The sequence below is a fragment of the Opisthorchis viverrini genome (genome assembly GCF_000715545.1).
Source record: "Opisthorchis viverrini unplaced genomic scaffold opera_v5_98, whole genome shotgun sequence".
Lineage (NCBI taxonomy): Eukaryota > Metazoa > Platyhelminthes > Trematoda > Opisthorchiida > Opisthorchiidae > Opisthorchis > Opisthorchis viverrini.
In genome coordinates, this window is record NW_008751755.1 from 1,469,825 (window position 1) to 1,477,483 (window position 7,659).

The window sequence follows — 7,659 nt, forward strand, 5'->3', positions numbered from 1 at the left end:
GCACAGTGAGGATCACGCGGTCCCCATCCTGGAAGGCGAGTAGCACCGACAGCACCCAAGCGTTTCGTGATCTCCTTCATACTCTTCTGCCAAGTCAAGAGTTTGTCACCTCTCTGTTTAGGCCACTCTGAGTTGGGCATGGAAAACAGCACTGTTGTTGGCAACCGATGGCTCGGCATACGCAACACATGTCCCAACCAACGCAGCTTCTGGTGCTGGACACATTCTTCAATGGAAGTACTCGCTACACAACCGAAAACGCGCTTTCTAACTGCCTCGTTACGGATTCACCGACATCAACCCACATGAGCTACTGTCCTGAGACAACGATTGTCGAACACCTGAAGATGTCTTAGATCCGCTGCTCGAATAGGCCAAGTCTCACAGCCGTACAACAAAACATCCCTTCAGATTCAGGGATAAACCATTCTGACGCCATAGGTGTTTCAAATTAGCAAACGTGACCCGAGCCTTGCAGATTCGTGCATTCACTTCATCTGTCACAGTACAGTCAGAACTAATACAACTTCCAAGCATAGACATGCTAACAGGTTAGCAGACTTTTTGCGTTACAAGGGGATTCCTTTAGTTCGAAGTTTAATTTATGGTTTCTCCAACTTATTGCAGCATCTTGGCTTGTTTATTGTCTTGCTGCACATAGGTTTTTCCACTGGTGAGACAGCTCTGGGCATCTTCATCGTTGTGTTTGTTATAACTTCCTGTCAACAGTTAGCGGAAATGTTTGGTCTGTTCCGCTTTCCTTTTGTCTTAAACTTTCCCTCTCTAAGGGCCGTAGTAAGTGAACTGGGTCGCACGCACAGTCTGCGCGAGACCTGTTCACCAGCGTGAAATCCACTGCCTGCCGAAACCACTACTTACAGATGCCCATGCATCGATTAAGCCTAATTCCGTTGTGTCTGTCCTTCAATAGCGAAACGAAGGGCGTGACGTATCCGATCATCCACTTGGACATGAGTATTCACATGTCCTGGGACTGAGAAACCTGTGAGATTACTCATGACTGTTTCGAATGGTGTTGTGACAGCGGGTATGTACCGCATCCTTTAGGTTTTAGCAAGTAATGTACCATTTCGAATGCACAAAGTACTGGACTTTTCACAACTCGCAATTTCTATCGATTCAAAGACATGGTGTTCGTGAATTCGTTTATTCGTCACACTCGTCGATGTTAGCCAATCACCTAAAATATGTTCAAGTCAGACCGGGAAAGTAATGCCTTTGAGCATAGCTACGGGGCTTGATGCCAGTTGAGATTTTATCAATATCAAAGAACCTATGCTCATGCACATTTTCGCGTTCCTCTTCTCCGTTACGGATGCCGTTTTTTAAGTTCACTTTGCACAAAAGGGCGCCACCTTCCAGTTTTTATATTATGACCAAACTGGACTCTTTTGGGAAATGTGAAGGAGAACGGGGCTATGGTTGTTTGACTAAGGGGTTAGAATGTCTACGCAATCCAGGTGACATTGAAACTGCCAAGTAGCGTCTGTCTAAAACATAATGGAATACCGATAGTCTGTTGGTCATTGAGACCAACAGTGTCTGTAAGGAAATATTGCAGGTGAAGTTCAGACGAGTTTGAATGGAGCTAAAAGTTCACTTGATCTTGCTACGATGAGTCTACTTTTTAAGATAGATGCGCTTCACACCTGCAAAGTGTAAAGTGCTACTGCAAGACTGGGTGGGCTCGAACCCTAGCCTCGTGCTTGCAGATGAACCGATTGGGGTAGTAGACAAACTTGTTAACCTGGGCAGCTGTATCAGTCCCGGTGGTCTCGCGAAAGATGATATTTCCATCTGGATTGGGAAGGCCAGAGCAGCTTTTGTGAACCTACTTCACCTGTGGCTTAGGCGTGACATCAGCTTCTCTGTCAAGGGTCGAGTTTACAATGCTGCGGTGCGCTCCATATTACTAAATGGATCAGAAACCTGGACGCTGCGCGCCAAGGACATCAAAAGACTTTCAGTGTTTGACCATCGATGTCTTCGGAGCATTACCCGAATCTGGTGGGAACACCGGATCAGCGATTTTGAAGTACCTCGAATGGTATTCGGGAGAAATAACTCACCCTCGATAGATGAACTGATCACACTGCACAGGTTGCGTTGGCTTGGCCACGTGCTGCGTATGCCAGTCGACCGACTTCCTCGAAGGGCTCTTTTCGCCCAACCATGTGAAGGGTGGAAGAGAGCCAGAGACGGTCAATTGATGACTTGACAGCGAAGTATGAAGGCCATTACCAGCAAACTCAGCTGCGCTGGTCACTGCCGTCTTCCTGGATGGGGACCCCGAGACGGGCCACATCAATGGCTAAAGACATTGTCAGACATGGCCCAGTCGCACCCTCAATGGCGCTGGTGTATCAAACCTATTGCCTTCAATGCATAGCTCCTTTTCCAACCAACCCCCCCACTTGACAGCCCACTGATTAGCTGGATATATGCAACAATTTATCAGCTCCCGCCTGCAATGCGCAGTTACCTACCTCCCCCGTAACCATCGGTGGACGAAACTGCGGCAGCTACAACCACTGTACGAGGAGTATGCGGTTATTACAGCTGACAATGATGAAGATAGGTAAGCATAGCTGGAATCCATTGTGAATTTCCAGCATCCTATATTAGCCCCGTTGTATTATGACAACGTACGTGACAAAAAAGCCGTACTGATGACCTCTTTTTCAACCGCCGTGTACAAAAAAGAGAACTTCCAGAATTTTTCAAACCAAACGTTATGACAAAACATGCAGTTTCGTAGACAGGCATTCCTAAATAAAATAGCCAAGTGGCGTTTGACTTTCCTCGCAATTTAAGGACGCACTTTCTGTGACTAACTTCCTTAGGTTGCCTAGGAATTGTTGTCTATCGGGACGGCGTCTTTGCTCGGAAACGCATCTTTGTCCTATTGCCCAGAACACTGAAAGCTTTTCATTGGATAGTGATGGTATGGGGCAGCCCAGATTTCTATACCATCGCTACGTTTGCAACTGTTACAGCTATTGCCGTGGTTTTCGCTTAATTCCCTAGAGTCGACCGATTATAAAAAGGCAGACAATGTGGACAAATTTGTCCTCATTGTGTCTACACGTTTCCTGTGTATTGGTTTGCACACATTAGTCTCCACAGTCAGGTTCACCTTCTTCTGCTGAAGAATGTGAAAAAAAGCATGGGGTTAGAACGTGTGTTCAAAATTCAGGTAACAGTGAAGCCGCCAGGTACTGTCCATCTAACCCATAATGAAATACCGGTGCTCCGATAGTCATCGAGACTAGCGAAGTCCATAAAAAAAACTACTCACACGAGTTTGGATGAAACTTAAAGTCCACTTGGATCTCGCTACGATGAGTCCATGGTTTAATATGGATACTTCAAGAGATTTTAGGGAACCTTATTTGAAATCCATAGTGAATTTCTGGCATCCTGTAGCAGCACCGTTGTGTTATGGTAGTATACATGAGAAAAAATAACTCTACTGATAACCTCTTCCCCGATTACCATGTCTGAGAAGGAAAACTTTCAGATTATGTTTAAAATACACGCTATGACAGAACTTCATGAATTTTCGTAGATAGGTATTCCCAAATAAAATGGACTAGGTGCACTTGAGGACGCGCTTTCTTTCCGACTTAACTGGCTTTCTGTGATTAACTCGCATTAGATTGCATAGTAATCGTTGCCCATTGGGACGTCGTCTTTGCTCGGGGACGCACTTTTGTTGCATTTCTCAGAACGCTGAAAGCTCCTTACTCGGTAGTGATGGCATGGAGCAGCCCAGATTTATATGGCATGACTGCTTTTGCAGCTGTCACCCTGATTTATCCAAACCCTACTTCCCAGAGTCGATTGAATGTGCAAAAGTAGACAATGTAGACAACAAATTTGTCTCGATTACGCGTATCCTCTTTATTGGTTCGCAAACATTAGTCTCCACGGTCATGCTCGACAGCTAATTACTCATCTTCCTTTGCTGATTCAAAAATTATTTTACCTGCTCATATAAGATCAAAATAACCGTACCGGCAAGGCTGCATCCGAAACCGATTGTGAAAGTGACTGTTGATGTTCCCGATACGGAACTTTCAGTGACTGTCAAAGGAAGGATTGGGTCCGAAAATCCACAGTACAAGCAAATGTATACAACAAGCCTCAATTGTCCACAAGTCTGTCACTAACGGACACAGTGCAGTGTCAACGTCTGCACACCAAACAACGGTGAGCGGAATGTTGGCTCAGTAGTGTGGGGTCGTCCCTTCCGGCGACAGTCTCGTGATTCTCACTGGCTTCGCGATCACGTGGGTAGGCTCTGCAAACGGGACGCAAACGCGCACATTCACACTTGCTAATACACAAGTGTCGTGGGTACCAATGAGCAAAACAAGTACGTAGGCGGAGTAAGCAAACAAATGGGGGAATTGTCGGAGGTCAGTAATGACCGTCTTATGTTCACCTCGTGAACTACTGAAGCAACCTCTATTCGATACCTTTTTACCATACTGTAAGCTTACCTCGTCTCTGGAATGTAAATTAAACTCGATACAGAAACCTTTAGGTGGTTGAACGTCTTTTATCCATCATTTCAAAGTTTTTAAATTCTCGTAACGTGACCTAATGTCAGCTATCATCCAAATTGACAATCAATTAATTTGTAGGATCGGAAGTCGTATAACAGGGGCAGATTCGCTTGTTCCCTGGAGCCAAGGTCGGATTTTACCGTGCATACAGTTTATTCTCTCCTCTTTGACGTTTTCATCTGTTTTGAAGAGGTGATCAATACTTTTATGGAAGCGATGAGCAAGGAAAAATTCCGCTCAAAAGAGGACATTTTCAGTGATCATTTTCTGAACCTCAGCGTTTTTGTGAAATGACGTAGGCTTGCGTCCAATGCGTGCAAGTGATGGGACTATTCGCTTCAATTATGTCCTATTGATTATTGATTTTCACCGTCGCACCAGGGAGACAAGATCACGTTGGTATGACAGTCATGTGGCCTGTTATCGATCCAACAAGCCCATTCGAGTCGACTGACTGACCGGTCGATTGGGAGATGAAAGCGAACTTGCGGCCCGCTTGATTGCTCATCACAGTTCCCAGTTTGGCGAGCGCTGAGAGACTTGAGGCAAGACCTGTCCAGGTAGCTAAGGCACTGCAGAACTGTCACGACGATGTAGAGCACTGTAGAACAATGGAACGAATATAATGGAAGTAAAAAGTATCGTTATGAAACAATGAAATATCGCCCATTAACCCCCTCGATCCCTCTTGTCGGGCTACCTGTGTCAGTGGTGGTGGTCGCACTCTCTTGTTAGTTAAAACATCTGCTCGTACGGATCTTTGTGAAAGTCTGTTACTACTGGGATCAACTTGGCCCACGACACTTACAACAAGTCTCCCGTATCACTTTCGATTCAGTTTACCAACAAACCGGGCGTCTTAGGTGAACCGTTGACTCACAGATGACTGTGAACAGCACTTCTGCGGGCGTCTTATCTAGCACACGGAAGCAGGTGATCCTACATTTTTTAGGGCTCAAAAGCCTTTCATCAGTGGTGCATGAATATATTTTTTACTAGCAGTGGATTTTCCAGAACTCTTCTCTTGAGTTTGTTCCATCTCAACTGATGACAACACGTGACTAGTTTTAGAACGAGTTTTCTGAACGCAGCCCGCTTGGGTGGATGCGAGCGTCTGTTTTTAGTCGAACAAGCATTTTTGCCTCAAATGGCAAGATTATTCAGTGGGTCTTAAGGTTTGACCCAATGTTTACTATTCACCATTCTCATATGAGAGGAATGGTGACACATTGTGAGGGCTTCGTTTTAGTACCTCTGGACGGTAGCTAGTATGCTTCGGGCTGTATGTCGTCATCATTGTCAGCTGTAATAACCGCGTACTCGTCGTACAGTGGTTGTAGCTGTCGCAGTTTCGTTCACCGATGATTCGGGGAGGTGGGCTAGGTAGATGCGGACGATAAATTCATTCGCATAATCCCATGCCCGATTTTTGCTGTTGCTTTGATTATACCCTCCCCGGGGGTTACTTCACTGTAATCGATTTAGTTGATACATGTAGCGTTACTTTGATTATCCCTGAGATACAGGAGACATCATCAACATCACCATCATTATCAGCTGTAATAACCACGTACTCGTCGTACAGTAGTTGTAGCTGCCGCAGTTTCGTTCACCGATGATTTGGGGAGGGGGGGTAGGTAGCTGCGCATTGCAGGCGGGAGATGATAATTGGTGCATAAATCCAGCACTCTCAGTGGGCTGTCAAGTGGGGGGATTGGGAAAGGAGCAATGCATTGAAGTTAATAGCTTGGATACACGAGCGTCATTGAGGGCGCGATTGGGCCATGTCTGACAATGTCTCTAGCCACTGATGTGGCCCGTTTCGGGGATCCCCATCCAGGAAGACGGCGCAGTTGAGTTTAGTGGTAATGGCTTTTATACTTCGCTGCCAAGTCATTGTTTGATAGTTTATATATATATATATATATATATATATATATTGGAATGAGGCTTTGAAAAGAAGTAGCACAGTGCTGCCTCTCTGGTGCAAAAACCCAGTTGAATTCTCCATTAGTGATGTGGTCGACTAGCCGGACGCTCGCAATGCACAGCTTCACGGTTCTTTCCAAAAGCTACTCGGTACAACAAGGGTCGTTATTTCAGTGAAAATCGTTTCTTCTATTCTGTTTGTTCTTTCCCAGGTGAGTAGAACCTTTCAGTAGACTTATCCTGTATTAGACTGCAAAACTCTGATGTTGCTAGGCTATGAGCTCTGCGAAATGGAAGTAAAATCCAAAATTGTGAACTACTGAGATGTTTATCCACCATCTTTGAAATTTTTTTAGCTCTGCGAAATGGAGGTAAAATCCTAAATTGTGAACTATTGAGATGTTTATCCATCATCTTTGAATTTTTTTTCACATTTCGCACGTGAATGGTGAGTGTACTCCTCAGACAACACTACGGTATCCAAATTTTCTACTCGTTAATGTGATACCCCGCGGCCAAACACAGGCACTGAGTTCCGGCTATTACTGCTGCCTGTGAGCTTCCGATTTTGAGGCGTAGTGTCGCTCAAAACAGAAAGGAAAGTCGTTCCTTCTCTCGGCAGAATTTGAACATAAGGCAATTATTAATAATTTAAGCCGTTTCATGGAAATCACTCGTTCAGTTTGATTTTACAATTCACCAGTCTAGTGCCATCGAAAAGTTACCAAGTCGATACCGGTTGAGAAATGTCACTCAGTACGCGTTGTTTATGTGAGATCTAAATATCAACCATAAAATGTACACGTATCGACTATCATTCTGCTTGAGTTGCCTGTAGCGACTTGGGTTTTTTTGTCGTTCTCATCGGTTTCCAACAGTCTCAGAACTGTTCATTGATGTTCGTTACCGATGCTAACGAAAGCGTAACCGTCTTTCTTCGTTTTCAGTCGGCTACCGGATTCATACACTCCTGCCTGTGATCACAATTAGATACACTCTTGTTGGTCTATTTCTTCTGCCCAGTTTACTCTATTCATTCCATACCATCGTTTATTCAGGTTCAGGGGATTTCGCCACTTCCCTTCGTGCAATGCATTCCTACATATATATATATATATATATATATATATATATATAT

At 44.7% G+C, this 7,659-nt stretch overlaps 1 protein-coding gene across 1 annotated transcript in view; it reads left to right on the top strand.

Moving 5' to 3' along the window:
- T265_05333 (hypothetical protein) overlaps window positions 1-7,659 on the top strand; it is a gene marked incomplete at both ends in the record, with an annotated part of 34,005 nt that extends 26,346 nt beyond the window's left edge. Inside the window, one exon of the mRNA XM_009170316.1 lies at window positions 7,469-7,659. The remainder of the gene's footprint in view (window positions 1-7,468) is intronic.